Raw genomic sequence first — 21,486 nt, forward strand, 5'->3', positions numbered from 1 at the left:
ATCTTCCGGAAGACCACTGCACTGGAGGTATGTGGATTATTGAGGAGGTACTACGTGTTTGGAACTGGGAGTTGAACACTAAGCACTTTTAGAGAAGAGCTCACAATAAAACGTTATGGACTCGCGGACGGACTTGTGTTTTCATTTCAAGACGTACATTTATCAGGTTGAACTTCCTAACTGTAACAATAACTGAACTTTACGCCTTTTATACACATTTGAGATGGGGCGACAATGCGACAACGAGACATATTTTGACCTTGAAAATGTCGCGTTACGGCATCGTCGCCCTTTTGTAAAATAAAGAAAAGGATTATCAAAGAGCGACAATGTCAACACGCGACAATGCGACAAATGGCCAATTGTCGCGCTTTTGTTAATTTTGACACGTTTTGCTTGTTTTGTAAAGGCGTCAATGCGACAATGCGACAACGAGACAATGTCCCTTCCATAGTAATCCGTGCAAATAAAACTGAGTAATGAAATAGAAGTCTGACATGCCAGTTAAAAGATAGAGTGTTGCAGCTTCTGATTTCATAGATCTTCAATAAGGGTTATCAATAATGGGATGGGTGATGAGTTAAACTGCATACGCTGTGATTAACAATAATGCTCCGAGTCAATACATTTTGTCAAATGTATGACATGTATTACGTGAATGAACATATTGTTTATACTCGTCCATGTTTTTGACGGACAAAATAATTTACATGCTCGGTAAAACTGAGGACGGGCATCATTGTGTGTTTCCGTGCTTTGTTCAGGTGAACAATTGACTTGTCCTTGCATGTGTTTGTGACGGGTGCCACTTGTCTGGCAGGATAGTACGCTCACCTTTTCCCGAACACCCATTGGATGACCTGAACCACTTCGGATTTTTATCCCACATCAGTCTGATACACCATGATATAACTGAAATACTGAAATACTGTACAGTTGAAAATGATGTTTAATGCGATTACCGTAGTGTGTTACTGCAACTGCTCATATTTTGTGCAGTGATGTTATGTAATATGTAAAAGAAAGCATATTCAATTATCCAATTGATTTGAATAGAATATACTTGCGTCAGTGTATTTTATTAACGCCCCAAAACGTAATTTAAACACATAAAATAACAGATCACGCATGGTGCCTTGACTTACTACTAGATTTAATGGGCCACCCCGGAATAAAATAGTTCCCCCCAAAGCGAGGAACATATGTTTGAGTATGTTTACAAGAAATATATTCCAAACAATATCCTCATTAGATGAGAAGATCTTTTACAGAATTACCTCAGTAAGTCAATTACAATGACAGAGCGTCGTAATACATTTACATCAAGTACAATACGTCAAAATGGCCGACACGATAAACGTGACGGGAGATATTTTCGAAGTTGTTAATTAACCTGTGGCTATTTCAAGCCTTTGGCATCACTGATCAATTGGCCGATCATTGAAAGGTGATTGTGAAGATGTGTCAAATGGATACTAAGGTAAATTCATAGATTTCTGTAAATTGTCACTGCGACAGTTTGGATTTTTGTTCGTGTTTTTTCTCTCTGTGATGGGTTGTAGCGAGGGTATCCTTAAATGGGCTTGCAACCACGCTTCTGTATGAATTCGTACCAGGGAATTCCAAGGGTTTTCCCCAGGAATGTGGAAGTAGTCAGTGTTTACGCCTTTTCAAGAATACAGTCACGTGAAGAACGTCATGTGACCGACCTCGCGTCCAAGTCGTATATCTTGTAAACTTCACATTAAAAAATTAGTTATTGTCATAACCAAATGAAACACAACCCATTATTCGATAGGGGTAACTGTACATAGCCGTTACAACAATAAACTTAGTAACATTGTTTGGTTTGACTTCTTGGCGCGTGTCTGAATTCCATTAACATGTAACATATCCTAAAACTAGCTTATCAGCAAATCTCGCCGCACTGCGCGCGACAAATACTAGAGCAAGGCATGCCAGAAATACGAAACCTAAAGCTTCCGAAAGGAAGCCTTGGACATCACGTGCGTCGGGGGACCAGCGCCATCTGATTGGCCGTTAACAGTTGTACAAGGCGGAGCAAAAAGCATCGTTTTTCCGTCGATTTTACGCTTGAAAAACTCGACCCTTTTCTGGACACTTTCTAGACGCTGACCAATTAATCAATTTTAATGAATTTTTAGTCGTTTTTCCGTCCAATGACCATATACGGAAAAAAACGACGTTTTCGTGTTTGCAGTGTAATGATTACGATTTTGTTGCGAATACCAATTTTCCTAGATACATTTAGTCAAATTTAACACCATTCGCTTGAGGCGACTTGGGGGTTCGGGAGTCAGGCTCGCTGACTTGGTTGAAGCATGTCATCGTATCCCAATTGCGTGGACCGATGCTCATGATATCAATCGCTGGATTGTCTGGGACACATTCGATTATTTACAGGCCGCAGTCATATATCTTTTGGAATATTGCTAGGTGCGGCGTTAAACAACAAACAAAGAAAGTAATTTCCCGTTTGTCTCGGGTTACAAAATTGTATATAAACATCCGGTGATGTCACAGGGTCATATTTAGAACATGATCACTGGAGAATCGGTTGCATATTTCTTCTGACCCGTTGTCAGGCTCGCTGACTTGGTTGATGATGCATGTCCAGACCAGGCAAGTTCCGGTTCCGCCGCTGTATGACGTGTATGAATGTATCTTCAGAGGCTGGCTGTGTGGTGAACGTGAGGTGAGAGTACACCAGGTAAATGCCGGCCGCTGGAACGACAATACCCCCATCACCACACACCACGTTGAAGCAGTAGGAGGTGTTGTAGATGTCGCTTGATGTCCATGATGGCGGCGAATCTGCCAAGAGAAGTCACTGTTTGCAAGTTTCGTTACAAATAAAACCGAAAAACTACATCTGAACATAATACTTTCTGATATAGAATAGACCCGTGAAGATCCGGGGTAGAATAGATCTTTAGCAACTCATGCTTGCCGTAAAAGGTGACTAACGGGATTGAGTGGTCAGGCTCGCTGACTTGGTTGATGCATGTCATCGTATCGCAATTGTTTGGTCTAGACTCGATTATTTACAAACCGCCGTCATATAACTGGAATAACACAGGGACACTCCTCTCCCGAGTGGGAACGTCGGTTTCACACACACAGGGACACTCCTCTACCCGAGTGGGAACGTCGGTCTCACATACACAGGGACACTCCTCTACCCGAGTGGGAACGTCGGTCTCACACACACAGGGACGCTCCTCTACCCGAGTGGGAACGTCGGTCTCACACACACAGAGACACCCTTCTACCCAAGTGGGAACGTCGATCTCACACACACAGGGACACTCCGCTACCCGAGTGGGAACGTCGATCACACACACACAGGGACACTCCTCTACTCGAGTGGGAACGTCGGTCTCACACAAACGGGGACACTCCGCTACCCGAGTGGGAACGTCGATCTCACACACACAGGGACGCTCCTCTATTCGAGTGGGAACGTCGGTCTCACACACACAGATACCCCTCTACCCGAGTGGGAACGTCGGTCTCACACACACAGAGACGCTCCTCTATCCGAGTGGGAACGTCGATCTCATAAACACAGGAACACTCCTCTACCCCAGTGGGAACGTCGATCTCACACACACAGGGACGCTCCTCTACCCGAGTGGGAACGTCGGTCTCACACACACAGGGACGCTCCTCTCCCTGAGTGGGAACGTCGATCTCACACACACAGAGACGCTCCTCTACCTGAGTGGGAACGTCGGTCTCACACACACAGGGACGCTCCTCTACCTGAGTGGGAACGTCGGTCTCACACACACAGGGACGCTCCTCTCCCTGAGTGGGAACGTCGATCTCACACACACAGAGACGCTCCTCTACCCGAGTGGGAACGTCGGTCTCACACACACAGAGACACCCCTCTACCCGAGTGGGAACGTCGGTCTCACACACACAGGGGCACTCCTCTACCCGAATGGGAACGTCGGTCTCACACACACAGGGACACTCCTCTACCCGAGTGGGAACGTCGGTCTCACACACACAGGGACACACCTCTACCCTAGTGGGAACGTCGATCTGACACACACAGGGACGCTCCTCTACTCGAGTGGGAACGTCGGTCTCACACACACAGATACCCCTCTACCCGAGTGGGAACGTCGATCTCACACACACAGGGACACTCCTCTACCCGAGTGGGAACGTCGGTCTCACACACACAGGGACTCTCCTCTACCCGAGTGGGAACGTCGATCTGACACACACAGGGACACTCCTCTACCCGAGTGGGAACGTCAATCTCACACACACAGGGACGCTCCTCTACCCGATTGGGAACGTCGGTCTGACACACACAGGGACGCTCCTCTACCCGAGTGGGAACGTCGATCTCATAAACACAGGGACACTCCTCTACCCGAGTGGGAACGTCGATCTCACACACACAGGGACACTCCTAAACCCGAGTGGGAACGTCGATCTCACACACGCAGGGACACTCCTCTACCCGAGTGGGAACGTCGATCTCACACATACAGGGACACTCTTCAACCCGAGTGGGAACGTCGATCTCACACACACAGGGACGCTCCTCTACCCGAGTGGGAACGTCGGTCTAACACACACAGGGACGCTCCTCTACACGAGTGGGAACGTCGGTCTCACACACACAGAGACACCCCTCTACCCGAGTGGGAACGTCGGTCTCACACACACAGGGGCACTCCTCTACCCGAGTGGGAACGTCGGTCTCACACACACAGGGACACTCCTCTACTCGAGTGGGAACGTCGGTCTCACACACACAGATACCCCTCTACCCGAGTGGGAACGTCGATCTCACACACACAGGGACGCTCCTCTACCCGAGTGGGAACGTCGGTCTAACACACACAGGGACGCTCCTCTACCCGAGTGGGAACGTCGGTCTCACACACACAGAGACACCCCTCTACCCGAGTGGGAACGTCGGTCTCACACACACAGAGGCACTCCTCTACTCGAGTGGGAACATCGGTCTCACACACACAGGGACACTCCTCTACTCGAGTGGGAACGTCGGTCTCACACACACAGGGACACTCCTCTACCCGAGTGGGAACGTCGGTCTCACACACACAGGGACACTCCTCTACCCGAGTCGGAACGTCGATCTCACACATACAGGGACGCTCCTCTACTCGAGTTGGAACGTCGATCTCACACACACAGATACCCCTCTACCCGAGTGGGAACGTCGATCTCACACACACAGGGACGCTCCTCTACCCGAGTGGGAACGTCGGTCTAACACACACAGGGACGCTCCTCTACCCGAGTGGGAACGTCGGTCTCACACACACAGGGACACTCTTCTACCCGAGTGGGAACGTCGGTCTGACACACACAGGGACGCTCCTCTACCCGAGTGGGAACGTCGGTCTCACACACACAGAGAAACCCCTCTACCCGAGTGGGAACGTCGGTCTCACACACACAGGGGCACTCCTCTACCTGAGTGGGAACGTCGAACTCACACACACAGGGACGCTCCTCTACCAGAGTGGGAACGTCGGTCTCACACAGACAGGGACGCTCCTCTACACGAGTGGGAACGTCGGTCTCACACACACAGAGACACCCCTCTACCCGAGTTGGAACGTCGGTCTCACACACACAGGGACAACCCTCTACTCGAAGGGGAACGTCGGTCTCACACACACAGGGACACTCCTCTACCCGAGTGGGAACGTCAGTCTCACACACACAGGGACACTCCTCTACCCGAGTGGGAACGTCGATCACACACACACAGGGACACGCCTCTACACGAGTGGGAACGTCGGTCTCACACACACAGGGACGCTCCTCTACCCGAGTGGGAACGTCGATCTCATAAACACAGGGACACTCCTCTACCCGAGTGGGAACGTCGATCTCACACACACAGGGATACTCCTCTACCCGAGTGGGAACGTCGATCTCACACACACAGGGACGCTCCTCTACCCGAGTGGGAACGTCGGTCTCACACACACAGGGACGCTTCTCTACCCGCGTGGGAACGTCTGTCTCACACACACACAGAGACACCCCTCTACCCGAGTGGGAACATCGATCTCACACACACAGGGGCACTCCTCTACCCGAATCGGAACGTCGGTCTCACACACACAGGGACACTCCTCTACTCGAGTGGGAACGTCGGTCTCACACACACAGGGACACTCCTCTACCCGAGTGGGAACGTCGGTCTCACACACACAGGGACACTCCTCTACCCGAGTGGGAACGTCGATCTCACACACACAGGGACGCTCCTCTACTCGAGAGGGAACGTCGGTCTCACACACACAGATACCCCTCTACCCGAGTGGGAACGTCGATCTCACACACACAGGGACACTCCTCTACCCGAGTGGGAACGTCGGTCTCACACACACAGGGACACTCCTCTACCCGAGTGGGAACGTCGATCTCACACACACAGGGACACTCCTCTACCCGAGTGGGAACGTCGATCTCACACACACAGGGACGCTCCTCTACCTGAGTGGGAACGTCGGTCTCACACACACAGGGACACACCTCTACCCGAGTGGGAACGTCGGTCTCACACACACAGGGACACTCCTCTACCCGAGTGGGAACGTCGATCTCATAAACACAGGGACACTCCTCTACCCGAGTGGGAACGTCGATCTCACACACACAGGGACACTCCTCTACTCGAGTGGGAACGTCGATCTCACACACACAGGGACAATCCTCTACCCGAGTGGGAACGTCGATCTCACACACACAGGGACACTCCTCTACCTGAGTGGGAACGTCGATCTCACACACACAGGGACGCTCCTCTATCCGAGTGGGAACGTCGATCTCACACACACAGGGACGCTCCTCTACCCGAGTGGGAACGTCGGTCTCACATACACAGGGACGCTCCTCTATCCGAGTGGGAACGTCGATCTCATAAACACAGGGACACTCCTCTACCCCTGTGGGAACGTCGATCTCACACACACAGGGACACGCCTCTACCCGAGTGGGAACGTCGGTCTCACACACACAGGGACGCTCCTCTATCCGAGTGGGAACGTCGATCTCATAAACACAGGGACAATCCTCTACCTGAGCGGGAACGTCGATCTCACACACACAGGGACGCTCCTCTACCCGAGTGGGAACGTCGGTCTCACACACACAGGGACGCTCCTCTCCCTGAGTGGGAACGTCGGTCTCACACACACAGAGACGCTCCTCTACCCGAGTGGGAACGTCGGTCTCACACACACAGAGACACCCCTCTACCCGAGTGGGAACGTCGGTCTCACACACACAGGGGCACTCCTCCTCGAATGGGAACGTCGGTCTCACACAGACAGGGACGCTCCTCTACTCGAGTGGGAACGTCGGTCTCACACACACAGATACCCCTCTACCCGAGTGGGAACGTCGGTCTCACACACACAGAGACGCTCCTCTATCTGAGTGGGAACGTCGATCTCATAAACACAGGAACACTCCTCTACCCCAGTGGGAACGTCGATCTCACACACACAGGGACGCTCCTCTACCCGAGTGGGAACGTCGGTCTCACACACACAGGGACACTCCTCTACCTGAGTGGGAACGTCGGAATCACACACACAGGGACGCTCCTCTCCCTGAGTGGGAACGTCGATCTCACACACACAGAGACGCTCCTCTACCCGAGTGGGAACGTCGGTCTCACACACACAGAGACACCCCTCTACCCGAGTGGGAACGTCGGTCTCACACACACAGGGGCACTCCTCTACCCGAGTGGGAACGTCGGCCTCACACACACAGGGACACACCTCTACCCGAGTGGGAACGTCGATCTCACACACACAGGGACGCTCCTCTACTCGAGTGGGAACGTCGGTCTCACACACACAGATACCCCTCTACCCGAGTGGGAACGTCGATCTCACACACACAGGGACACTCCTCTACCCGAGTGGGAACGTCGGTCTCACACACAGAGGGACTCTCCTCTACCCGAGTGGGAACGTCGATCTCACACACACAGGGACACTCCTCTACCCGAGTGGGAACGTCAATCTCACACACACAGGGACGCTCCTCTACCCGAGTGGGAACGTCGGTCTGACACACACAGGGACGCTCCTCTACCCGAGTGGGAACGTCGATCTCATAAACACAGGGACACTCCTCTACCCGAGTGGGAACGTCGATCTCACACACACAGGGACACTCCTAAACCCGAGTGGGAACGTCGATCTCACACACACAGGGACACTCCTCTACCCGAGTGGGAACGTCGATCTCACACATACAGGGACACTCTTCAACCCGAGTGGGAACGTCGATCTCACACACACAGGGACGCTCCTCTACCCGAGTGGGAACGTCGGTCTAACACACACAGGGACGCTCCTCTACACGAGTGGGAACGTCGGTCTCACACACACAGAGACACCCCTCTACCCGAGTGGGAACGTCGGTCTCACACACACAGGGGCACTGCTCTACCCGAGTGGGAACGTCGGTCTCAAACACACAGGGACACTCCTCTACTCGAGTGGGAACGTCGGTCTCACACACACAGGGACACTCCTCTACCCGAGTGGGAACGTCGGTCTCACACACACAGGGACACTCCTCTACCCGAGTCGGAACGTCGATCTCACACACACAGGGACGCTCCTCCACTCGAGTGGGAACGTCGGTCTCACACACACAGGGACGCTCCTCTACCCGAGTGGGAACGTCGGTCTAACACACACAGGGACGCTCCTCTACCCGAGTGGGAACGTCGGTCTCACACACACAGGGACACTCTTCTACCCGAGTGGGAACGTCGGTCTGACACACACAGGGACGCTCCTCTACCCGAGTGGGAACGTCGGTCTCACACACACAGAGAAACCCCTCTACCCGAGTGGGAACGTCGGTCTCACACACACAGGGGCACTCCTCTACCTGAGTGGGAACGTCGAACTCACACACACAGGGACGCTCCTCTACCAGAGTGGGAACGTCGGTCTCACACACACAGGGACGCTCCTCTACACGAGTGGGAACGTCGGTCTCACACACACAGAGACACCCCTCTACCCGAGTTGGAACGTCGGTCTCACACACACAGGGACAACCCTCTACTCGAAGGGGAACGTCGGTCTCACACACACAGGGACACTCCTCTACCCGAGTGGGAACGTCAGTCTCACACACACAGGGACACTCCTCTACCCGAGTGGGAACGTCGATCACACACACACAGGGACACGCCTCTACACGAGTGGGAACGTCGGTCTCACACACACAGGGACGCTCCTCTACCCGAGTGGGAACGTCGATCTCATAAACACAGGGACACTCCTCTACCCGAGTGGGAACGTCGATCTCACACACACAGGGATACTCCTCTACCCGAGTGGGAACGTCGATCTCACACACACAGGGACGCTCCTCTACCCGAGTGGGAACGTCGGTCTCACACACACAGGGACGCTTCTCTACCCGCGTGGGAACGTCTGTCTCACACACACACAGAGACACCCCTCTACCCGAGTGGGAACATCGATCTCACACACACAGGGGCACTCCTCTACCCGAATCGGAACGTCGGTCTCACACACACAGGGACACTCCTCTACTCGAGTGGGAACGTCGGTCTCACACACACAGGGACACTCCTCTACCCGAGTGGGAACGTCGGTCTCACACACACAGGGACACTCCTCTACCCGAGTGGGAACGTCGATCTCACACACACAGGGACGCTCCTCTACTCGAGAGGGAACGTCGGTCTCACACACACAGATACCCCTCTACCCGAGTGGGAACGTCGATCTCACACACACAGGGACACTCCTCTACCCGAGTGGGAACGTCGGTCTCACACACACAGGGACACTCCTCTACCCGAGTGGGAACGTCGATCTCACACACACAGGGACACTCCTCTACCCGAGTGGGAACGTCGATCTCACACACACAGGGACGCTCCTCTACCCGAGTGGGAACGTCGGTCTCACACACACAGGGACACACCTCTACCCGAGTGGGAACGTCGGTCTCACACACACAGGGACGCTCCTCTCCCTGAGTGGGAACGTCGGTCTCACACACACAGAGACGCTCCTCTACCCGAGTGGGAACGTCGGTCTCACACACACAGAGACACCCCTCTACCCGAGTGGGAACGTCGGTCTCACACACACAGGGGCACTCCTCCTCGAATGGGAACGTCGGTCTCACACAGACAGGGACGCTCCTCTACTCGAGTGGGAACGTCGGTCTCACACACACAGATACCCCTCTACCCGAGTGGGAACGTCGGTCTCACACACACAGAGACGCTCCTCTATCTGAGTGGGAACGTCGATCTCATAAACACAGGAACACTCCTCTACCCCAGTGGGAACGTCGATCTCACACACACAGGGACGCTCCTCTACCCGAGTGGGAACGTCAGTCTCACACACACAGGGACACTCCTCTACCTGAGTGGGAACGTCGGTCTCACACACACAGGGACGCTCCTCTCCCTGAGTGGGAACGTCGATCTCACACACACAGAGACGCTCCTCTACCCGAGTGGGAACGTCGGTCTCACACACACAGAGACACCCCTCTACCCGAGTGGGAACGTCGGTCTCACACACACAGGGGCACTCCTCTACCCGAGTGGGAACGTCGGCCTCACACACACAGGGACACACCTCTACCCGAGTGGGAACGTCGATCTCACACACACAGGGACGCTCCTCTACTCGAGTGGGAACGTCGGTCTCACACACACAGATACCCCTCTACCCGAGTGGGAACGTCGATCTCACACACACAGGGACACTCCTCTACCCGAGTGGGAACGTCGGTCTCACACACAGAGGGACTCTCCTCTACCCGAGTGGGAACGTCGATCTCACACACACAGGGACACTCCTCTACCCGAGTGGGAACGTCAATCTCACACACACAGGGACGCTCCTCTACCCGAGTGGGAACGTCGGTCTGACACACACAGGGACGCTCCTCTACCCGAGTGGGAACGTCGATCTCATAAACACAGGGACACTCCTCTACCCGAGTGGGAACGTCGATCTCACACACACAGGGACACTCCTAAACCCGAGTGGGAACGTCGATCTCACACACACAGGGACACTCCTCTACCCGAGTGGGAACGTCGATCTCACACATACAGGGACACTCTTCAACCCGAGTGGGAACGTCGATCTCACACACACAGGGACGCTCCTCTACCCGAGTGGGAACGTCGGTCTAACACACACAGGGACGCTCCTCTACACGAGTGGGAACGTCGGTCTCACACACACAGAGACACCCCTCTACCCGAGTGGGAACGTCGGTCTCACACACACAGGGGCACTGCTCTACCCGAGTGGGAACGTCGGTCTCACACACACAGGGACACTCCTCTACTCGAGTGGGAACGTCGGTCTCACACACACAGGGACACTCCTCTACCCGAGTGGGAACGTCGGTCTCACACACACAGGGACACTCCTCTACCCGAGTCGGAACGTCGATCTCACACACACAGGGACGCTCCTCCACTCGAGTGGGAACGTCGGTCTCACACACACAGGGACGCTCCTCTACCCGAGTGGGAACGTCGGTCTAACACACACAGGGACGCTCCTCTACCCGAGTGGGAACGTCGGTCTCACACACACAGGGACACTCTTCTACCCGAGTGGGAACGTCGGTCTGACACACACAGGGACGCTCCTCTACCCGAGTGGGAACGTCGGTCTCACACACACAGAGAAACCCCTCTACCCGAGTGGGAACGTCGGTCTCACACACACAGGGGCACTCCTCTACCTGAGTGGGAACGTCGAACTCACACACACAGGGACGCTCCTCTACCAGAGTGGGAACGTCGGTCTCACACACACAGGGACGCTCCTCTACACGAGTGGGAACGTCGGTCTCACACACACAGAGACACCCCTCTACCCGAGTTGGAACGTCGGTCTCACACACACAGGGACAACCCTCTACTCGAAGGGGAACGTCGGTCTCACACACACAGGGACACTCCTCTACCCGAGTGGGAACGTCAGTCTCACACACACAGGGACACTCCTCTACCCGAGTGGGAACGTCGATCACACACACACAGGGACACGCCTCTACACGAGTGGGAACGTCGGTCTCACACACACAGGGACGCTCCTCTACCCGAGTGGGAACGTCGATCTCATAAACACAGGGACACTCCTCTACCCGAGTGGGAACGTCGATCTCACACACACAGGGATACTCCTCTACCCGAGTGGGAACGTCGATCTCACACACACAGGGACGCTCCTCTACCCGAGTGGGAACGTCGGTCTCACACACACAGGGACGCTTCTCTACCCGCGTGGGAACGTCTGTCTCACACACACACAGAGACACCCCTCTACCCGAGTGGGAACATCGATCTCACACACACAGGGGCACTCCTCTACCCGAATCGGAACGTCGGTCTCACACACACAGGGACACTCCTCTACTCGAGTGGGAACGTCGGTCTCACACACACAGGGACACTCCTCTACCCGAGTGGGAACGTCGGTCTCACACACACAGGGACACTCCTCTACCCGAGTGGGAACGTCGATCTCACACACACAGGGACGCTCCTCTACTCGAGAGGGAACGTCGGTCTCACACACACAGATACCCCTCTACCCGAGTGGGAACGTCGATCTCACACACACAGGGACACTCCTCTACCCGAGTGGGAACGTCGGTCTCACACACACAGGGACACTCCTCTACCCGAGTGGGAACGTCGATCTCACACACACAGGGACACTCCTCTACCCGAGTGGGAACGTCGATCTCACACACACAGGGACGCTCCTCTACCCGAGTGGGAACGTCGGTCTCACACACACAGGGACACACCTCTACCCGAGTGGGAACGTCGGTCTCACACACACAGGGACACTCCTCTACCCGAGTGGGAACGTCGATCTCATAAACACAGGGACACTCCTCTACCCGAGTGGGAACGTCGATCTCACACACACAGGGACACTCCTCTACCCGAGTGGGAACGTCGATCTCACACACACAGGGACACTCCTCTACCCGAGTGGGAACGTCGATCTCACACACACAGGGACACTCCTCTACCTGAGTGGGAACGTCGATCTCACACACACATGGACGCTCCTCTATCCGAGTGGGAAGGTCGATCTCACACACACAGGGACGCTCCTCTACCCGAGTGGGAACGTCGGTCTCACATACACAGGGACGCTCCTCTATCCGAGTGGGAACGTCGATCTCATAAACACAGGGACACTCCTCTACCCCAGTGGGAACGTCGATCTCACACACACAGGGACACGCCTCTACCCGAGTGGGAACGTCGGTCTCACACACACAGGGACGCTCCTCTCCCTGAGTGGGAACGTCGATCTCACACACACAGAGACGCTCCTCTACCCGAGTGGGAACGTCGGTCTCACACACACAGAGACACCCCTCTACCCGAGTGGGAACGTCGGTCTCACACACACAGGGGCACTCCTCTACCCGAATGGGAACGTCGGTCTCACACACACAGGGACACTCCTCTACCCGAGTGGGAACGTCGGTCTCACACACACAGGGACACACCTCTACCCGAGTGGGAACGTCGATCTCACACACACAGGGACGCTCCTCTACTCGAGTGGGAACGTCGGTCTCACACACACAGATACCCCTCTACCCGAGTGGGAACGTCGATCTCACACACACAGGGACACTCCTCTACCCGAGTGGGAACGTCGGTCTCACACACACAGGGACTCTCCTCTACCCGAGTGGGAACGTCGATCTCACACACACAGGGACACACCTCTACCCGAGTGGGAACGTCAATCTCACACACACAGGGACGCTCCTCTACCCGAGTGGGAACGTCGGTCTCACACACACAGGGACGCTCCTCTACCCGAGTGGGAACGTCGATCTCATAAACACAGGGACACTCCTCTACCCGAGTGGGAACGTCGATCTCACACACACAGGGACACTCCTAAACCCGAGTGGGAACGTCGATCTCACACACACAGGGACACTCCTCTACCCGAGTGGGAACGTCGATCTCACACATACAGGGACACTCTTCAACCCGAGTGGGAACGTCGATCTCACACACACAGGGACGCTCCTCTACCCGAGTGGGAACGTCGGTCTAACACACACAGGGACGCTCCTCTACACGAGTGGGAACGTCGGTCTCACACACACAGAGACACCCCTCTACCCGAGTGGGAACGTCGGTCTCACACACACAGGGGCACTGCTCTACCCGAGTGGGAACGTCGGTCTCACACACACAGGGACACTCCTCTACTCGAGTGGGAACGTCAATCTCACACACACAGGGACACTCCTCTACCCGAGTGGGAACGTCGGTCTCACACACACAGGGACACTCCTCTACCCGAGTCGGAACGTCGATCTCACACACACAGGGACGCTCCTCCACTCGAGTGGGAACGTCGGTCTCACACACACAGATACCCCTCTACCCGAGTGGGAACGTCGATCTCACACACACAGGGACGCTCCTCTACCCGAGTGGGAACGTCGGTCTAACACACACAGGGACGCTCCTCTACCCGAGTGGGAACGTCGGTCTCACACGCACAGAGACACCCCTCTACCCGAGTGGGAACGTCGGTCTCACACACACAGGGGCACTCCTCTACTCGAGTGGGAACGTCGGTCTCACACACACAGGGACACTCCTCTACTCGAGTGGGAACGTCGGTCTCACACACACAGGGACACTCCTCTACCCGAGTGGGAACGTCGGTCTCACACACACAGGGACACTCCTCTACCCGAGTCGGAACGTCGATCTCATACATACAGGGACGCTCCTCTACTCGAGTTGGAACGTCGGTCTCACACACACAGATACCCCTCTATCCGAGTGGGAACGTCGATCTCACACACACAGGGACGCTCCTCTACCCGAGTGGGAACGTCGGTCTAACACACACAGGGACGCTCCTCTACCCGAGTGGGAACGTCGGTCTCACACACACAGGGACACTCTTCTACCCGAGTGGGAACGTCGGTCTGACACACACAGGGACGCTCCTCTACCCGAGTGGGAACGTCGGTCTCACACACACAGAGAAACCCCTCTACCCGAGTGGGAACGTCGGTCTCACACACACAGGGGCACTCCTCTACCTGAGTGGGAACGTCGAACTCACACACACAGGGACGCTCCTCTACCAGAGTGGGAACGTCGGTCTCACACACACAGGGACGCTCCTCTACACGAGTGGGAACGTCGGTCTCACACACACAGAGACACCCCTCTACCCGAGTTGGAACGTCGGTCTCACACACACAGGGACAACCCTCTACTCGAAGGGGAACGTCGGTCTCACACACACAGGGACACTCCTCTACCCGAGTGGGAACGTCAGTCTCACACACACAGGGACACTCCTCTACCCGAGTGGGAACGTCGATCACACACACACAGGGACACGCCTCTACACGAGTGGGAACGTCGATCTCATAAACACAGGGACGCTCCTCTACCCGCGTGGGAACGTCTGTCTCATAAACACAGGGACACTCCTCTACCCGCGTGGGAACGTCTGTCTCACACACACACAGAGACACCCCTCTACCCGAGTGGGAACATCGATCTCACACACACAGGGGCACTCCTCTACCCGAATCGGAACGTCGGTCTCACACACACAGGGACGCTACTCTACTCGAGTGGGAACGTCGGTCTCACACACACAGGGACACTCCTCTACCCGAGTGGGAACGTCGGTCTCACACACACAGGGACACTCCTCTACCCGAGTGGGAACGTCGATCTCACACACACAGGGACGCTCCTCTACTCGAGAGGGAACGTCGGTCTCACACACACAGATACCCCTCTACCCGAGTGGGAACGTCGATCTCACACACACAGGGACACTCCTCTACCCGAGTGGGAACGTCGGTCTCACACACACAGGGACACTCCTCTACCCGAGTGGGAACGTCGATCTCACACACACAGGGACACTCCTCTACCCGAGTGGGAACGTCGATCTCACACACACAGGGACGCTCCTCTACCCGAGTGGGAACGTCGGTCTCACACACACAGGGACACACCTCTACCCGAGTGGGAACGTCGGTCTGACACACACAGGGACACTCCTCTACCCGAGTGGGAACGTCGATCTCATAAACACAGGGACACTCCTCTACCCGAGTGGGAACGTCGATCTCACACACACAGGGACACTCCTCTACCCGAGTGGGAACGTCGATCTCACACACACAGGGACACTCCTCTACCCGAGTGGGAACGTCGATCTCACACACACAGGGACACTCCTCTACCTGAGTGGGAACCTCGATCTCACACACACAGGGACGCTCCTCTATCCGAGTGGGAACGTCGATCTCACACACACAGGGACGCTCCTCTACCCGAGTGGGAACGTCGGTCTCACATACACAGGGACGCTCCTCTATCCGAGTGGGAACGTCGATCTCATAAACACAGGGACACTCCTCTACCCCAGTGGGAACGTCGATCTCACACACACAGGGACACGCCTCTACCCCAGTGGGAACGTCGGTCTCACACACACAGGGACGCTCCTCTATCCGAGTGGGAACGTCGATCTCATAAACACAGGGACACTCCTCTACCTGAGTGGGAACGTCGATCTCACACACACAGGGACGCTCCTCTACCCGAGTGGGAACGTCGGTCTCACACACACAGGGACGCTCCTCTCCCTGAGTGGGAACGTCGGTCTCACACACACAGAGACGCTCCTCTACCCGAGTGGGAACGTCGGTCTCACACACACAGAGACACCCCTCTACCCGAGTGGGAACGTCGGTCTCACACACACAGGGGCACTCCTCCTCGAATGGGAACGTCGGTCTCACACAGACAGGGACGCTCCTCTACCCGATTGGGAACGTCGGTCTCACACACACAGGGACACACCTCTACCCGAGTGGGAACGTCGATCTCACACACACAGGGACGCTCCTCTACTCGAGTGGGAACGTCGATCTCACACACACAGGGACACTCCTCTACCCGAGTGGGAACGTCGATCTCACACACACAGGGACACTCCTCTACCCGAATGGGAACGTCGATCTCACACACACAGGGACTCTCCTCTACCCGAGTGGGAACGTCGATCTCACACACACAGGGACACTCCTCTACCCGAGTGGGAACGTCAATCTCACACACACAGGGACGCTCCTCTACCCGAGTGGGAACGTCGGTCTGACAAACACAGGGACGCTCCTCTACCCGAGTGGGAACGTCGATCTCATAAACACAGGGACACTCCTCTACCCGAGTGGGAACGTCGATCTCACACACACAGGGACACTCCTAAACCCGATTGGGAACGTCGATCTCACACACACAGGGACACTCCTCTACCCGAGTGGGAACGTCGATCTCACACATACAGGGACACTCTTCAACCCGAGTGGGAACGTCGATCTCACACACACAGGGACGCTCCTCTACCCGAGTGGGAACGTCGGTCTAACACACACAGGGACGCTCCTCTACCCGAGTGGGAACGTCGGTCTCACACACACAGAGACTCCCCTCTACCCGAGTGGGAACGTCGGTCTCACACACACAGGGACACTCCTCTACTCGAGTGGGAACGTCGGTCTCACACACACAGGGACACTCCTCTACCCGAGTGGGAACGTCGGTCTCACACTCGCAGGGACACTCCTCTACCCGAGTCGGAACGTCGATCTCACACACACAGGGACGCTCCTCCACTCGAGTGGGAACGTCGGTCTCACACACACAGATACCCCTCTACCCGAGTGGGAACGTCGGTCTCACACACACAGGGGCACTCCTCTACTCGAGTTGGAACGTCGGTCTCACACACACAGGGACACTCCTCTACTCGAGTGGGAACGTCGGTCTCACACACACAGGGACACTCCTCTACCCGAGTGGGAACGTCGGTCTCACACACACAGGGACACTCCTCTACCCGAGTGGGAACGTCGATCTCACACATATAGGGACGCTCCTCTACTCGAGTGGGAACGTCGGTCTCACACACACAGATACCCTTCTACCCGAGTGGGAACGTCGATCTCACACACACAGGGACACTCCTCTACCCGAGTGGGAACGTCGGTCTCACACACACAGGGACACTCCTCTACCCGAGTGGAAACGTCGATCTCACACACACAGGGACACTCCTCTACCCGAGTGGGAACGTCGGTCTGACACACACAGGGACGCTCCTCTACCCGAGTGGGAACGTCGGTCTGACACACACAGGGACACTCCTCTACCCGAGTGGGAACGTCGATCTGACACACACAGGGACGCTCCTCTACCCGAGTGGGAACGTCGGTCTGACACACACAGGGACGCTCCTCTACCCGAGTGGGAACGTCGATCTCACACACACAGGGACACTCCTCTACCCGAGTGGGAACGTCGGTCTCACACACACAGGGACACTCCTCTACCCGAGTGGAAACGTCGATCTCACACACACAGGGACACTCCTCTACCCGAGTGGGAACGTCGGTCTGACACACACAGGGGCACTCCTCTACCTGAGTGGGAACGTCGAACTCACACACACAGGGACGCTCCTCTACCAGAGTGGGAACGTCGGTCTCAAACACACAGGGACACTCCTCTACCCGAGTGGGAACGTCGGTCTCACACACACAGAGATACCCCTCTACCCGAGTTGGAACGTCGGTCTCACACACACAGGGACAACCCTCTACTCGAAGGGGAACGTCGGTCTCACACACACAGGGACACTCCTCTACCCGAGTGGGAACGTCGATCACACACACACAGGGACACGCCTCTACAAGAGTGGGAACGTCGGTCTCACACACACAGGGACGCTCCTCTACCCGAGTGGGAACGTCGATCTCATAAACACTGGGACGCTCCTCTACCCGAGTGGGAACGTCGATCTCACACGCACAGGGACGCTCCTCTACCCGAGTGGGAACGTCGATCTCACACACACAGGGACGCTTCTCTACCCGAGTGGGAACGTCTGTCTCACACACACACAGAGACACCCCTCTACCCGAGTGGGAACATCGATCTCACACACACAGGGGCACTCCTCTACCCGAATCGGAACGTCGGTCTGACACACACAGGGACACTCCTCTACTCGAGTGGGAACGTCGGTCTCACACACACAGGGACACTCCTCTACCCGAGTGGGAATGTCGGTCTCACACACACAGGGACACTCCTCTACCCGAGTGGGAACGTCGATCTCACACACACAGGGACGCTCCTCTACTCGAGAGGGAACGTCGGTCTCACACACACAGATACCCCTCTACCCGAGTGGGAACGTCGATCTCACACACACAGGGACACTCCTCTACCCGAGTGGGAACGTCGGTCTCACACACACAGGGACACTCCTCTACCCGAGTGGGAACGTCGGTCTCACACACACAGGGGCACTCCTCTACTCGAGTTGGAACGTCGGTCTCACACACACAGGGACACTCCTCTACTCGAGTGGGAACGTCGGTCTCACACACACAGGGACTCTCCTCTACCCGAGTGGGAACGTCGGTCTCACACACACAGGGACACTCCTCTATCCGAGTGGGAACGTCGATCTCACACATATAGGGACGCTCCTCTACTCGAGTGGGAACGTCGGTCTCACACACACAGATACCCCTCTACCCGAGTGGGAACGTCGATCTCACACACACAGGGACACTCCTCTACCCGAGTGGGAACGTCGGTCTCACACACACAGGGACACTCCTCTACCCGAGTGGAAACGTCGATCTCACACACACAGGGACGCTCCTCTACCCGAGTGGGAACGTCGGTCTGACACACACAGGGACGCTCCTCTACCCGAGTGGGAACGTCGGTCTGACACACACAGGGACACTCCTCTACCCGAGTGGGAACGTCGATCTGACACACACAGGGACGCTCCTATACCCGAGTGGGAACGTCGGTCTGACACACACAGGGACACTCCTCTACCCGAGTGGGAACGTCGATCTCACACACACAGGGACACTCCTCTACCCGAGTGGGAACGTCGGTCTCACACACACAGGGACACTCCTCTACCCGAGTGGAAACGTCGATCTCACACACACAGGGACACTCCTCTACCCGAGTGGGAACGTCGGTCTGACACACACAGGGGCACTCCTCTACCTGAGTGGGAACGTCGAACTCACACACACAGGGACGCTCCTCTACCAGAGTGGGAACGTCGGTCTCAAACACACAGGGACGCTCCTCTACCCGAGTGGGAACGTCGGTCTCACACACACAGAGATACCCCTCTACCCGAGTTGGAACGTCGGTGTCACACACACAGGGACAACCCTCTACTCGAAGGGGAACGTCGGTCTCACACACACAGGGACACTCCTCTACCCGAGTGGGAACGTCGATCACACACACACAGGGACACGCCTCTACACGAGTGGGAACGTCGGTCTCACACACACAGGGACGCTCCTCTACCCGAGTGGGAACGTCGATCTCATAAACACAGGGACGCTCCTCTACCCGAGTGGGAACGTCGATCTCACACACACAGGGACGCTCCTCTACCCGAGTGGGAACGTCTGTCTCACACACACAGGGACGCTTCTCTACCCGAGTGGGAACGTCTGTCTCACACAAACACAGAGACACCCCTCTACCCGAGTGGGAACATCGATCTCACACACACAGGGGCACTCCTCTACCCGAATCGGAACGTCGGTCTGACACACACAGGGACACTCCTCTACTCGAGTGGGAACGTCGGTCTCACACACACAGGGACACTCCTCTACCCGAGTGGGAACGTCGGTCTCACACACACAGGGACACTCCTCTACCCGAGTGGGAACGTCGATCTCACACACACAGGGACGCTCCTCTACTCGAGAGGGAACGTCGGTCTCACACACACAGATACCCCTCTACCCGAGTGGGAACGTCGATCTCACACACACAGGGACACTCCTCTACCCGAGTGGGAACGTCGGTCTCACACACACAGGGACACTCCTCTACCCGAGTGGGAACGTCGATCTCACACACACAGAGACACTCCTCTACCCGAGTGGGAACGTCGATCTCACACACACAGGGACGCTCCTCTACCCGAGTGGGAACGTCGGTCTCACACACACAGGGACGCTCCTCTACCCGAGTGGGAACGTCGGTCTGACACACACAGGGACACTCCTCTACCCGAGTGGGAACGTCGATCTCATAAACACAGGGACACTCCTCTACCCGAGTGGGAACGTCGATCTCACACACACAGGGACACTCCTCTACCCGAGTGGGAACGTCGATCTCACACACACAGGGACACTCCTCTACTCGAGTGGAAACGATGATCTCACACACACAGGGACACTCCTCTACCTGAGTGGGAACGTCGATCTCACACACACAGGGACGCTCCTCTACCC

The 21,486-nt window shown here is 55.9% G+C and overlaps 1 long non-coding RNA gene across 2 annotated transcripts in view; it reads right to left on the reverse strand.

The window, feature by feature from the left end:
* Nucleotides 1-2,464: 2,464 nt before the first annotated feature.
* LOC125383637 overlaps nucleotides 2,465-21,486 on the reverse strand; it is a 48,031-nt gene continuing 29,009 nt past the window's right edge. For both annotated transcript variants that reach the window (XR_007222849.1, XR_007222848.1), the window contains one exon: nucleotides 2,465-2,835. This is a non-coding gene — a long non-coding RNA (uncharacterized LOC125383637). The remainder of the gene's footprint in view (nucleotides 2,836-21,486) is intronic.

This window comes from Haliotis rufescens, unplaced genomic scaffold (assembly GCF_023055435.1).
Source record: "Haliotis rufescens isolate VD_foot unplaced genomic scaffold, xgHalRufe1.0.p SCAF_25, whole genome shotgun sequence".
NCBI lineage: Eukaryota > Metazoa > Mollusca > Gastropoda > Lepetellida > Haliotidae > Haliotis > Haliotis rufescens.